This window comes from Anopheles bellator, chromosome 1 (genome assembly GCF_943735745.2).
Source record: "Anopheles bellator chromosome 1, idAnoBellAS_SP24_06.2, whole genome shotgun sequence".
NCBI lineage: Eukaryota > Metazoa > Arthropoda > Insecta > Diptera > Culicidae > Anopheles > Anopheles bellator.
In genome coordinates this window covers 54,299,435-54,314,450 of record NC_071285.1, presented here as the reverse complement: position 1 = coordinate 54,314,450, position 15,016 = coordinate 54,299,435, and positions in this window count along the sequence as shown.

Here is a 15,016-nt window from a genome sequence, read left to right as displayed (position 1 = left end):
CTGGGGCGCGACTAGTTATTCGCAATGTTTGGGACGGCAACTGGTTGCGAGAGTTTTAATGAAACCAAAACCGTACATCATGCTTAAGCTTCCTGTCTCCAGCAAAACCAGTGCCGCTCCATTGCATCAATTCAGCCTCAGCCTGATCATGTAACTCTTGATCGAGACATTCGTCGCTCCCGCAACCGATAGCGCCTCCCTTACCGGAAGTGGACGGCCCGCTCACCGGTTCACCCAGCGGCCCCCGTGAGCCGCTGCTCATGGTTTACACATTTATGCATATGTAATCTTTCCCGGCCGGCGTGGCCGACAAGCGGCGGCGAGGTCCTTCAATGGCACGCGTGATGAACGATCGGCTCGGCTCAGCGGCTCAGCATCGCTGGCGACGTAACTGTCGGAGCCGAAGGTCAAAGCAATTTGCATCCTCCTCGCTCGGGGCGAGCCGGCATCAAGCCGTCATCTTCGTGTGGGTTTTGCGTGGAATGTAACACGCCGTAAATTTGGTATCAGAGTTGTTGGATTTTCGAAGAGATCTTCTCCCCGCTCTTTGGATGCAGATAGGAAGCAGATAGGAAGTCAAATGCGGTTTGACGTTGAATAACAAAAAGAAAAGTAGATTTTAATTTAGCAAAGCAGCAGATAAATTTAAAGAAGTTCCCTAGTACAGTTTCTTATCGCTTACGAGCCTCTGGACATCATTTTAACAACATAAACAGACCGTGCTCAACATAGTTGCGGCTCCCGATATCATCCCGATCGGGAAGCGTTTAACGCTTTGATTCGTTTTTAATCGCGTCGCGCCAGCCCAAGAAGCAATTAATCGCCTTTCGCTTTCGCGGTTCGCGGATGTTGCCCAAAAAGAGACGAAATGGCGTGCCCGGCATTTTTTCTCCTCCGGCGTTGGGAAACTTATTTTGGGATCAACGCTTGGTGGAGCAGGAAAAAACCGAAACCGAAAATAGGTTGCCGGTAAACGGCTCCCCCCAGAGGGAGAGAGAAAAATGACGAGAAATACAGGGAGAGTGAGAGAAGGAGGGAAGGAGAACAACCAAATCACACCGCACGGAATGGAAATTAGATCAAAATTAGTTGGACGAAAGTGAAACGCCGCTGGCGATGACGCCGATCGGCCACTTTCGATCTTGGGCCACGACGAAACATAAGGGGAAAGAAACATAAGACCCGGACCCAGGTGAGAAAGAAGAATGGAACCGGTAGTGCGCGGGCCGCGGGCTCGGCAACGCCGTCCGGGTGGCTTTCGACGTCACAGCGGCAGTGGTGGTGGTGGTGGTGAGAAGTGCGTGCTGATAGAGAGAGACAGAGCAGCGCGCGAGTGATGAGCGTGAACTCGCGGGCGAAGCCGTGAAACGCAGCCAGCCGCGCACATGGAGTAACCTTGTCTTTGACCCAGATTAAAGCCATTACGGCGGCGGCGGCGGCGGCGGTAGGTGGTCCGCGAAGGGTGGCTTGCGTGTATGTGTTTGTGTGCGTATGTATGGGGCAGGCAGCGAATTTGGTCGTCGTCGTCGCCGTGGTTCACGGCTTCCTAGATTATGCTGCGTCCACAAGACGCCCGCTAAGGGAAGGGTGTGAATCGGTGGGGTGGTGGCCATGGAGACGGTCGAATTTTGGCTTTGGTTGTTGGTCGATCACCAAGACAACGACGACGAACGGGTGATGATGAACGCACACTGCCGCTAATGAAGTTCGTTCGTTTCGATCAGCGTTTTCAGCGCGCGCCATTTGTCGCCCATTCGACAGACTTACACCGAGAGAAAACAGCTGGTTAATTGATAAAGTGCGGTGATTTGCGAAATGATTTATTTGGCAACCAATAGCCGATCGGCGGACGACAATAAATATGAATTGAATAAGAATCACTACCGACGACACGAATAAATCTGTACGCGCAACGAACATCCGCCGGGTAGCCCCCATTAGCTCGCAGGTTTGCTGATGTGCGTTCGCCACGAAGAACATTTCCTGCTTCGAAGAAATCTATGAATAAACCCGACGCTCAAGACGAAACAAAAACAATCATTTTTCAAGGTCTCCAAGATACTTCCAAAACGAACTGCGCATAAAACTACGCGATGGCCGCCACCAGAGTCCGCGATGAAGAACGTTCTCAGGCGCGATGGACGACGCCGTTTCACTGGCCGCTTGCGCTTGGGTGGTCGGCTTGCTGTTACACTATTCGTGTAACATTTTACAACACCGATTGTGCGATTGTGCGACGAGCGGCGAGTCTTTTGGAAACTTCCTCGTGCGTACCGTGCGTGACGACGATGGCTTTTGCGGTGTTGTCTTAAAACCTCTGACTTTCAGTGAGACACCAAACGGAACACGTTCAGTATGTTACTAAATTTACACTAAAATATTTCGTCATTAGCGACAGAACACATGGGCTGAAAAGTCCCGGGCCTAAGGGGGCAAACACTATTTTGGCTGGTCAAAGTTGGATTTATTTATCGACGTAATTTTCTTCAAGAGTTTCAAAAACATTCCAACATCACTTTTGTAGAACGATTTATCTTTTTCCTCAAATAGGCCTTACCGGCGAGTATTTTTTGAGGTCTCCAAATAGCCAATAGTCACTGGGAGCCAAATCATCGTAGCTTTGTCGTCGATTTGATTGACCTGTGACACGGTGCGTTGTCTTGATGAAACAATATTTGTTTCTTTATCATATGCCGTCGTTTCTTTGCAGTTTCGGCCTTCAAACGCTCCAATAACGCTGTGTAATATTATCTGTTGGCGGTATTTCCCTTCTCATAGTTGATGAATATTGCACCACGCACATTCCAAAATACCGAGGCCACAACCATTCCAAACGATTGTTTTGCTTTCGAGAGCTTTCGACGAGGTTCACCATTTACCATAAGGAAGTCCGTGTTATGGGTTAGGCCCGGGAATTTTTAGCCCATGTGTTATCTCGTTAACAGGCCCTCAGTTAACGATGAAAGCTTGCGATCAATGCATTTGATAATTATTCTCTAGCCCTAAGCTTTGCGCAATCGATACGCAACAAATGGGTGAAGGGGTCCGGGAGACCCTAACCAAACCATCATCGAAGGCAACGGTTTGACATTTCGCCCATTTCGTGCCTTGCTTCTGCCTGCAATCTCACTGCCGGAAGTGAACTTTACTGCAAACCACCCCGTTCAAGGCTCCCAAAGAAGACGCGCGCTACAGCCGAACGTGACCTTTGCCGCGTCGAATCAACGCAACGGAAACGTGCCGAGTGCGTTTGCAATAAACTGTCGATTGCGCACCCCTTCGTTCGCCAGTTGGCGCAAAAAAGAGAAATCCTTCCCCCGCGGGAGGCTCGTTCCGTCGTTTTACGTGGGCGATTTGGCTCCCTGCTGGTCCGGCCTCTGGCCAAGTCACTTCAAACGGTGACTATCTCACTCTCACTATCGAACCGCATTCTTTTAACCGGTGCTACGACAATCAGACTCCGTTTTCGGTGCACAAGCACGCGATGTTGTTCTATGTTATCCGTTTTTTTTTTAAATTCCGTCGCGATTGAAGTGTCCTTCGCACCATTTGCCATTCGATTATTTTGTTCGCACGTCCTTGAAAGGGGACGTTTCAAATTCAAATGATCACCGCACTGCTTCACTGTGTGACATCCGTGGTCCGTTTGGGGCGAGCAAAAAGACCATCCGGCGCCAAGGACGCCGGATTTGTTGATGTGTTTCTTGTTTTGCCTCACACTTGCGGCCACTGCGGGTGCGCGACAGTTTTCGGGGTTTTTGCACATTTCTCCTTCGGTGGCCCCAATTTTGATGCGCTCCCTCCTCCGTTGTGTGTACCCGGCGTGTGATTAATGGTGGCCACTTGTTTACATTCGATATCTGTCAGCGGATTACACGGCGGGCGATTTGTTACGTTTCGCGTCCTGGCCTGGCGCCTCCCGAAGGCGCCGCTCACAGCAGCGCGGGTCAAAGGCGTCGACGGATAAAATTGTGTTTCCAGTAGAGTGTATAAAAACAAGTAGCGAAACTTAAGGGGAACCCCACGCACCGGGACTGCACCAGTTGTGCAAACATCGGGCCACGCGTCATCTATCTCTGCCACACAAGGTGGTTCTGCGTGAAATCGTTTGCTCTGCTGCAACGAAAATGTTCCAAGACAAGGGCCCCAGCCCGAAACTCGCTGGCCAACTCGCTTCCGAACTCCCGATCAGCTGGTCAAACGAATGTTGCGTGACGCATGTCGATTTCCTCGTCGATCTCCGCCAGCGACACACGAAACCGGTGAAATATTTTTAAACCCCCCTCCACGGGGACCGTTCAATAAACTTGAACCCGGGGTGCCTCCCCCCTCGAGCTTCCGCCCCTCGGTCCCTTTGCTTCCGGGTGGCAGCGACTGCCGACTGCCAAAGATCGCCGCACTGAAGGACGTTCTATTTCGATAGAGTCCGCCTAGCCTTCGCCTTGTCGCGTTGCCTTTCTTTCGGCTCTGTGTCCGAGTTTTGGGTGGGTGTAAGTGTCCTATGGCCCGGCCATAGGCCGTGTTTTATGCTTTGACAACTGGACGGCCCCCGGGGGTCGGCCGTGGGTCGGGTTGTTGTTGTTGCTCGGCTCGGTAGCGTTTTTTTTTCGGATTCAACGAAAATCTGCACATGTTCGCCTCATGGGGTGTGATATAATTTTAATCTTTCTTCTGACACATCGTAGCCGCGATCGGAGTCGGGCGGGTAGCGCGATCGTAACCATGATCTTGAGCGATGAAGCTAATGAGAGGGACTAATTACGAGGGCCATTAATGTGCCGCTTACTGTCAGCCGGCGATGGTTTGTGGTTTTTTTCTGTGAGGGGCACACCAATGCCAGTGTTCGGCGGTTCGGTGTTCAAACGAAAAAAAAGGTCTCAGGGGCTGGCGCGACTTTAAACTGTCGTGTCAATGGTTCGGAGCGAGAGCAGCTCCGTAAACTTGCTTCAATCTGTCATAAAGCATAACACGCATCATCAGCAAAACGCTTCTACCAATCTGTCCTCAATAATCCAGATAAAGCGCGCTCTTAACGGGGCAAAACGCCATGCGTTCGTTGCACCGGTGAAAACCCCACCCCGAACCGGGGACAAAAAAACTCTGTCACATAACGTCATTTCTCTCCGGTTCCCAGTGCCTAGGTCAACATACGAACTCGACGACATCAGCCGGGGGATTATATGTATTTTTTCGAAACCCCCTTCACATAATGCATCCCGAAAGAGATTTATGGCCCGAAAAACCCAACGCAAAAGATTTGATGTATCATTTTCACGAACCACCGTTCGGGGGAAGCAAGCAAAACGAAACTCCGTCACTCCGGTTATCCGTCAACGGAACGGATGACGACGACCTTTACCTTTGGCCACACGCATTCCGAGTGCTCCAATTTCGTTGACCTTTGCTACACAACTTCTTGGCGGTTGAGTTGAGAGCACTTAAAGTTTTCACTTCGATCGGGGCTACCAGCACCACCCGCGGCCAGCATAACAGCCGTTAGAACCGGGACGGGACGGCCCTTTTATTGCGCGCTGTTTGACTTGCTTAATCTCCTTTCTACGCCCTATCTTCGCGTTTGCGTTTCCTTGCGCTCTCGCGTGCACTTTTCCCAAGACGCTGTTGATGTTGATGTCGTTTCGCGGGCGCTTAATGCGCCTTCGCACGCTGCACTCCCAGTTTTCTGTGTGTTTTTTTTCGTTCGTTCGTTCGTTCGTTCGCGTGGCCGTTGCACTTTCCCCCCCCCCTCGGTACCCGGTACCAAACTCTGTCCGCGTCGTGCATTGTGCACTCTAGGTCGGCAAAGGTCGTTGCCATCCCGGTTCGCCGCCGTCGGCAGGCGGTGATAGTGCACAAACATACTTTTGCTTCGTCCTCCCCCCCCGGGGCGGGGTGGGCTGCACTTGCAACCAGCTGTTGCCCTTTCGCGTTGCCAGAGTATGTGAGTGGTTGATTGGCTGTGTATGTGTGGACGGGGACGGGGAGAAAATATATGCTAACGACACATTCGCTCTGGCTCTGGAGGCAAACGAGAGCGAAGCCCAGCTGGAGAGCTGGAAGGGTTTCTGAAGTGGGATGGCACTCCAAAGTGGTCACTGGCGGTCTGGGTGGATGCTGCATACTATTGATCCCACCCCGGTGCGGGTGCATTGGGCCACGAGAGAGATCATCGCCAACTCTTACGCGACCATTAGGGTGGGGAGAGTCTATTGCTCTATTCGCGTCCTGTTAGAAATGGCCATCACCAGGCAGGAATGCTGACCACGCAAAGTCTGCAGTGCATGCGGTCCGGCTCATAGTTTAAACGATTTTACGATCGATTTTGAGGGAGGGAGTCTCAATAAACTATGTCCCTTAACACGTCCAACATGGGAACCGAAACTGTCATCGTGCTTGGCTGAAGATAGAACTAGGCAGACGGACTCGCCAGCGTGTGGCGAAATGTGCGATGCCGGACCAACATAAATCTGCCAACGGTGCGTGTTTGCCCACGCACCACGGGATGGCCTACATCTCGGACCCCAAATTGTCACTGAGGAGCGGAGGAAAAAACTTCAGCCCCGTCTGTGACAGGAAATTAGCGAAAACCAAAAACATGCGGTGCGCTGCGTCACCGTTCGGGGTTCGGGGCATCGTGAAATATGATAGTCAAAGTTATGGGCTCAGTTCGACCTACTTTTGGGCCAGAAAGCAATAGCTGACCGAAAACCACAAAAAAGCCAGATAATCGTTTCGGTGTTTTGCGTGTGCCGGGTGCGAGTGCGAAGTGAGATGTTTGAAGATTGCACGACTTTTAAACGATTCTTGACGCAGGCCCGGTGAAGGCCGTTGGCTTAGGATCTGACAGGACGTGGGCTGTGGCATCATTTTCTAATCGGCGCATGCAATGGTAAACAACATCTGCTCCAAACAGTTAATAGTTCCGAAGTTTTAAAACCGTCACAGTACGGCTTTGAGATGATTTTCAGCAACAAAAAAAAAAGTCCAAATCGTTCGCCCGAAGGTCTGTGAACCTTCATCCGGTTCATCGGTCGAAAATTCGTCTCACTTTTCCGGCACGTATCCGGTGTAACTGAAGAGGGATAATGCAATTAGGAAGTGCATCTTAAAGAAAGCTGAAGCGGCGAACCGTTCCGAGAAAAACCGAAAAAGGCTCCGAGGCGACTGGCACTGGCTCAAAACAGAAACGGCGATGCTTCCCACAAACGAGTTATGCAATCGGTGGCCGGCCAGCACCTTCCCCAGGCTGTGCGCCGTCAACCGTGGAGCATGTTGCATTCCTGTGCATCGGCCGGCCTCGCGTTCGTTGGCCTCGCTTTTCTTTCATTTTCATCGAACGGCGAACGGCGGCGCGCTCCCGTTCATTCGCTCCGCTCGGGAAGCTTATTTTCGCTTACCTCCGGGGGGGGGGCGAACTGTCTGAACCGGGTATTAGCATTTCAAAAGTGAGCCTCGCCCATTGTGACATGGCTTAACTTGCACCTCAAAGATGCCAATGATGGAGGGTCACAATTTTAGGGACATTTTATTTTACTAACAGTTTCGCTTAGAAGATCGATGGAGACGCATGGTCCCTATCCCTAGTGAGCAGTCTAATAATTATAATTTCCATATTTTTTTTACTTGCAGGTGAGGGTTCAACATTTAAATTCCCCATTGAATTTGGTAAGCACGGCCTTAGATTGAGAGGAGAAGAAAAACGTACGAACCGCGGTGGAAAGTGCAACGGGTACATTGTTATTCATGCAGCTCGATGCACCACCGTTCCGCTACACGTTGATGTCCGCCGCTGGTGGCCACCGAGGGAACCGGTTTGGGACCGTGACCGCCCCAGCGTTCCCTGCGCCGAGCGTTACTCATCTTCGCTGATCTGTTTCTTTCTTCCTTCCTTGCTGTTTCACTTTCGGTGCCGCAACAACGAAGTGCAACGATTTCTGCGCCGTGCGCGTCTTTCTTTCTGCGTCGGTTTCCCTTTGCTCTTGAATTCGTATCGGTCCCCTTCGGGCGGGCGTCGGAAGAATTATGCAAGCGTACCCGTTACCCGGTCTATTCCGGGCGGCCGCGGAGAAAGATGCACGCGCGGAACGGTTGTTGGCGACACCGAGCCTCGGCATAAAAGGGGGAGAAAGAACATTACGCCATTTATGACGGGCCACCCGTTCGGGATGCGGCTTCGCCGGCGACCGACCCAAGTATGGGGCCGGTCGAATCGACTACGGTTATGGATCATTTCGTTTCGCGGATCATCTCCGGCCCGGGTCTAACGGCGGGACTTGTGTGCTGACCTCCGACAAGGTATGCTGGCATTCCGGCGCGCTGGCACCTTATCTAATCGCCGTATCCGTGATGCTTGACTTTTAAAGCCATTCTATTCAGCCACCCTCCCCGGTGCAACATTGTATGCAGTTCAGCAAGGCAATTGGTGGCAAAGGGGCATCGAAACTGGTCTAAAGCAAACCACGGAACATGTGTTTGATGTCTTGTTGGTTTCTAAAGTTTAAAAGGCAATTTAACATTATTTCACCCTTTTGTTTTATGTATTGATAAATCGATGGAATTAATTTGAACCCTTCCCGGAACCGCGTATTCGCGTGGCGTTTAACGTTCTTTTCTTTCACGTTAATTGCCCCGTTAATTGCCACGACAACGACGTTCGATCGGCCGGTCGGTTCGATCGATCATGATAAATGGGAACGATTTTTTCGTTCTTTGATGTTCCACAATGTTAATGAATCAAAAATACGGCGCTGCGCTGATTGCTGCGCTGGACGCCACATGGCCCGGTTGGCCCGGTCCTCCGACTTTTGGGCCCTCCGCTTTCCGCACACACGCATTATGTTTCGGGTTCGAACGTTGGCTCAATTACGAATCATTTGGCAAGGGGGTAATAACCAAATGGCATCAATTATGCGAGCCAGCGGCCGGCCAGAAATCAATTCCACCACCGGTGCTGAGTGTGGGAAAAAGTCTCTCGGTCGTCGTCTCGGTGCTCCGCGCTGATAACGGCATCATAATCGCGGGGCCGCTCGCTATCGATGCTCCGAGAGGGGGGGGGGGGGGGGGGGGCCCCGGGGGGCCCGGGGCAATGACCCGCACCGGGGGGGGGTCAAATTTACTTCCACGCAAGGGGTTGCCGAAGCTGGCAGATTGTGCTGCGTCTGTTTTTTGCACGCCGTTTTTTGCGCACTTTTCACACGAGCCCGTGGCCCAAGCCAGGGTGTCAAAGACCTGCGCCGTAGTCGTGAGGCGCGGAGAAAGGCGCAAAAGTGAAACAAAACCCGTTTTGAAGTGGTGCACGAGAAATGGTTTCTCACCGACAACGGGGGGTGGCCAAGGACGGTCTGGGGTGAGCTGAGTTGCGGAGAGCGGAACTGATTCGATGGGGACCAGGAAAAAACAGACACGCGGAAAGACGGAAGAAATCGTCACCGTTTTGTTGGTAAAATCATAGACCCTTTGGCACTTAGTTGTGAAACGATTGCGAAATCAACTTCCGGATTGATCGAGCAGTTGTCTAACAGTTCTCAAAAATGAGACGTTTAATGAGTGAATTGTGAGCGATTAGTAAATAGTTGGAAGAAGCGCTTAGGGTTTTTTGTTCACCAACGATCATAGAATTTGTTCGCCTGAACTATGTGTTATAATAATTTTCACAAGAACTCCGAAGAGATGATAAAAGTATGCAATAAAACATAGAAAAATGGGGACAGCAATGAGTTTAAAAAAATTGAGGAAAGCAAGCACAACAATCAGAAAACATACGCCGAGTCTAACGACGCAGAAAAAACAAGTCACCATTTAATCAGTGGCCGTTTCGTTGTCACTACGCAATTTTAACAACATCGATCACTATCACCGAACGACTTCTACTCCCGCCGTATCGGTTACGATAAGCAAACGGTGTGCGGGAAGAAACATGCTCTTCCTTCCGAAAACAACAAACACGAAAAGTGAGAGCATAGACCCCGGGGGGCGGGCGGGCGCCGCGTCGTGAGAGATTAACTCTCACCTGCGCGGGCGCGCGTGGGCTGCGTGCGTGGTGTGGCGAGAAGAAAGCGCGTTCGATTCGAAGAAATGGAAATTTGAATGCAAAGTGCATAATGAGTGGTGCGCGAAACGCGCACCGACCACCCCACGGAAACCACCGCACATAATGCTGTTCGATCTCACTTCCAGGGACCAGGCCACCGCTCCCCCCAGAAACTGGTTGTGAAATGGCGACGATCGTTTGATTCGATTTCGTCGGTTCGCGCGCACGAGTGACGCGTGTGCCTGCGACTGTGTCTGTGTGGTGGGCCCCGAAGTCGATGAACTTTAATTTGGTGTTTTTGTTCCTGCTTCTTTTCTGTCGGCTTTCTGCGCGCTGTGTTTACGTATGTTTACGTTGCCGATTTTCTTTTCGCACTTTCCTTCGCACGCCACGGCGGCAGGGTGGTGAACTTGAACTGGCCCTGCCAGCCCGTGAAGGGAGCGAGTGAAATGGTATAGTGAAGTTTCTCGCTTCACCTTTGACATTGACCCACACACAGCGGGCCACAGAGATAGCCACAGAGAGAGAGTGAGTGAGTAAATATAGCACCTTCGATCCGTGGTCCTCAACAAAGTGGCATCGTGGATTTGCCAAACATAAATCACTCGGACAGAAAAGAAGCTGGAGTAGGTGTTTTCGGCCGAACTCGAACCGTGTGCTAATTACACCTTCACCTGATAGTCACGTGTTGGGTCGGTGCGATTACTCGCGCCGATCGGCACTCACGGTGGCGATGATACTCGGCGACCGAAAAAGTCACGCAAAAACAGGTATATTCGATGCGCATCATGGCGTGTATCATGTGTCTTGAGATAGTGACTTTGTTGGACCGGACCGCCCTGTTTATCACTCGGATCCCCACCCCGTACGCACGCTTTTTGCCGTTCCGGAATCAGTGGGCACCACCACAATCGTAGTGAAAATAAACAACAGACACATAAAACGAAAGAGAGAGAGAGCGCGGCAGAAAGGGCGACGTAAATAGCGATGATCGTTCGGCGTGCCCGACGGTGATGTTTTAAGTCTCACGCACCCCGTTTGTTGTCAAACGGCCTGGCCAAGCCACCGAACGAAAGCAAAAAAGGCACGGCTAGGAGATTACTACGTGACGTTTGGGGGCACTGTTCCGCCGTTTAATGTGCGATGCGATTTTTGTGTTCGGTTTAATTTCGCACATAAAACCACCGAGACAGCCAGCTGTTTATCATCCACTCGATAATTTGTTCAACTTCTGAGCAAAGCGCCGAGGAAAAGTGTTTCGTGGAATGTTTTACGTTACCTTCACGGTGGCTAGGCGACTAATCATCGTGCCTGCGACATAAATAGAACAACACGCGTTGCCGGACCACGTGACGATGGTATTTTCTGCACACGCGAACCCGCCTGTTGGTGTGCCGCCGGATCGACGGAAAATGGAAGCGCATGGCCTGTAGCATAATATTTTCATCAGTTTAAATCGTACCCTACGAAAATCCTATTTTTGTTGCGCATTTTAGAATTCTTTGAGATACATTTCAAGGGCCTTACTAAATGGTGAGGCTCGCGGGCACCGAAAGAGAAGTTTTACCCGGGGTCCACAGTATGAGAAACTTGGTAAAAATGAAACTATTAATCTTTTGCTAGAGTTCCGTGAAGCAACTTAAAGTAGCTTTCGCTGTTGCTGTTTCGGGGGTATTTTTTTCAATTTGACAGTTTACGGCAATTTTATTTTGCTTTCCAAAAATATGGCTAGTTTTTCTATGGCTAGTTAGAATTTTGACAAAAATGGCACTAGAAGGAGAAGGAAAGGAAACTGAGAAATCAAAACATTAACAAACGAACTGTCATTTCACTCACTGAAGCTCACGGAATTTTTCGCCCAAAAGCTGCTAGTGTGGACGCTAGCATATCAAAAAATCTGTAGATAAAACTCATACTGTGGACGAGGCGTTAAGCGGGAAAACGCGCCATCGATCACATGGCGCCGGATGGATCCGTCGCGTGTCCAGCGCGGCCATGTGCATTCGGTGCACATGCTGCGGTGCGGCCCACCGAATCCGACCCCACGGAGCCACGCGAAAGCATGCCAAAAAGCGATCGGCAAATCGGATTAAAACAAGCAACATATCGATCGGTGGGGTGGAAATGCTTGACCAACAGGTGGACAAGGCACCTGAGCAAAACGTGACCGATGCGTAATGTATTGCAATTTTCACTGCACAGAGAGTTAGAGCGAGAAAGCGACAGAATGCACCGCATGAACTGAGCGACTCCCCGATCGAGCGAATGAACTCGCGCGGCGTGAACGCGCGGCGAGCGCACGCGAATAACTCGTTCACCTCGCGGCCCGCGCCCTTCGCACGCGGCGAGATTCGCACATTTCAATGTAAACATGTTTACACCGAATACCCGCGCGAAGGGTTCGGAGCGGCGACCAAGTTCAACGGCGAAGGCGAAACCAGAAAGAGAGCGGAAGCGCGGCGCTGGGCGCTCCTCTGGCGGAGTCGTGGCGCGTCGCGAGGTCATCGTGAACCTTTTCACGTCGACTGGCCGGCCGGCCGGATTCGTCTCGCACAGCATCCGATTTGCATTCGGCTGCTCGTGCTGTTGGCTCTTTTGCCCGTGTGTGCGGCGCGGGACCATGAACCGGGAACCGGGAGATGAGATACCGTCTCCATCTCGCGCCGTCGCGATCACTCACGTCGCGGCCACTCACTCGCAGCCCGTGTGTTGGGATAGGTTCGGGTTCGCGCCCGAACGGGAGGACCGGGACCTATGCCAACAACCCACGTCGCACCGGGAACGGCGCGATTCCCGTCCATTGCTCACACATTTCCATTCGCTCGACACTTTCCCCTTCCTTGGCCGCGCGCGCCTCGAGCGGACCAGAAATAGATCAGACGGAGCCGGCAGCACCAGGGGTTTTTTTGTTGCGATTTTTTCCTGTTCGTGGGCAACATTCCTACACAGCCGCGACCAGCTCCGATTCCCGCCGGCACGCCGACACGCTGTTGTTGGAGATTCCGGCTGCGTCACGCGACCGGGATGATGATTGACGGCAATTAGATGACAAGATTGTAAAGCCGGGAACGAATCTGGACGCCGCGAACGCGGTGAATGAATGGACGAGCTGGTCCGTTTCCCTTACTGGTGTGGGTATTTTGCACTTTATTTGGTTCGATTATTGATTTTGTGGAGCTGGATTTTATTGTGTCCTTTCGATCATCTTTAGGTTTGTATCTGATCAAGGCCTAATTTTTTATAATGGCGGATACTATCATGATCAAGTATTGTAATATTAGTATCTCCAGAGGAGTATGCAAGTGGTAAACTTCATATTGACACGCTTGAAAAGCATTGTTTGAGTGACATGAATCGGAGGCTCATTATCACAGGAATAGATAAACGACGTGAAAGTAATGCGCCCCTCGGAAGCCTGCGGTGAATGTTGACGATTGAAATAATTACCAGCCTTTCATTACTTCCACACAGGGAGGGACACACACCGCAACACGATCAATCAACGATCGTCAGCCCCATTCAAATGCTGTCAATTGCTTTCGATTGGAGGTTTCACTTCCAGATGCCGGCAAAGCGGTGATAAGGATGCTCACGCAGCTGCTGCCGTGCCGTGGTCCTTGTGGGTGCAATTCTCGAACATTCAATCGGCCTGCCGGTGGTGGCCTTTCGTACGCTGTTTTTTCCTAAGGACATGAGCTAAAGCTGAGTGGTGATTGTTGTCACACATTCACCGCGTCACCGAGAGTCATCGTGGCGAGTACTTTTAAATCGTTCGTCCAACCGCCGTCTGTCCGTCATAAATCATAAATCATGTGTCACTCAGGCTTAAGTGGAATTGGAAAGGGTGTGCCGGGAGCGTCACTTTGCAAACCCAAGGCCCTAACGTCGCAAAGAATAACCGTGCGGGGAAAAGAATTTATCCTCTCACTGCTGCTGCGTGCTGCTCCCTTTTCGTTCGAAAAAAGGGAGCTGCATCACGACCAACAATTAGTGTTGATCCCTTTCCCGGCGGTGCATTTAATTTGACACATCAATCTTACGGTATCACCGATCCTAAACCACTAATAGCCATCCTTTGCCGGTTAGAAAATATAACTCCAACAATTCGCCTATCGGCGGCCACTTGAAGATGGGCCATTCGGAAAGAAAACACTCTTCGCTCAGTGCACGCCATCGCCATTCGGCCGCACTACACGCACACCACCATGTGGTGGCGATTAGTGTGTTTCCTTGAACGGCAGTTAGAGGGGAAAAAACAACAACTACACGATGACTCGGTACACTCCACGACGACGACGACAACGGCGACGGAGTGATGGAAAAAAGGAACGAAACAACGGCCAGACAGCCGTCAAACGGGGTGCGCTGGTCGATGGTGGTGCGCGCGCAGCCTTTTGCCCGACTATTTACTTCCTGGATTAGAGGACCGAGCGCAAAAAACGCACACGCAAACAGCGCGAGCGAGTGGCGCCGCCGCCGCCGCCGTGAGTGGCGTGAGCCGCGTGTAGCGCCTATTGCTTCGCACGCTGATGGATTGCAATTTGAGTGTAATTTACTACATCGATCGCCTGGAACAGAAACGTGTAATTCAACGCTTAAACTCCGTCCGAAAAAAAAATCAGAACACACGCGTGGCACGGCAAGGAGCAAAAAGGCGGCTTGACCAATCCATCCCGAAAATGGCTCGGGCCACCGCTTGGCCTGTCGTTTGTGGAGTGTAGTAAATGGAGTAGTGCTGCTTCACTCTTTCGCGTGCGGGCCGCGATGCCGGCGGCGGGGTGATCGCGTGCTTAGCATTGAATCGATCAGGGCCAGATACATTGTCAAGGGCGCACTATGAGCGCGTCCGTTTCCTCCCCCCCGGCGCGTCACCCCCGGCACACGATCGCGACGATGACGATGATGGCGACGATGGGGAATCGATCGCCGAACGAAATGCGATCGCGCGGCAGGAGGGGGAAGGGCGGCAGCACGAGAATTGATTAGCCA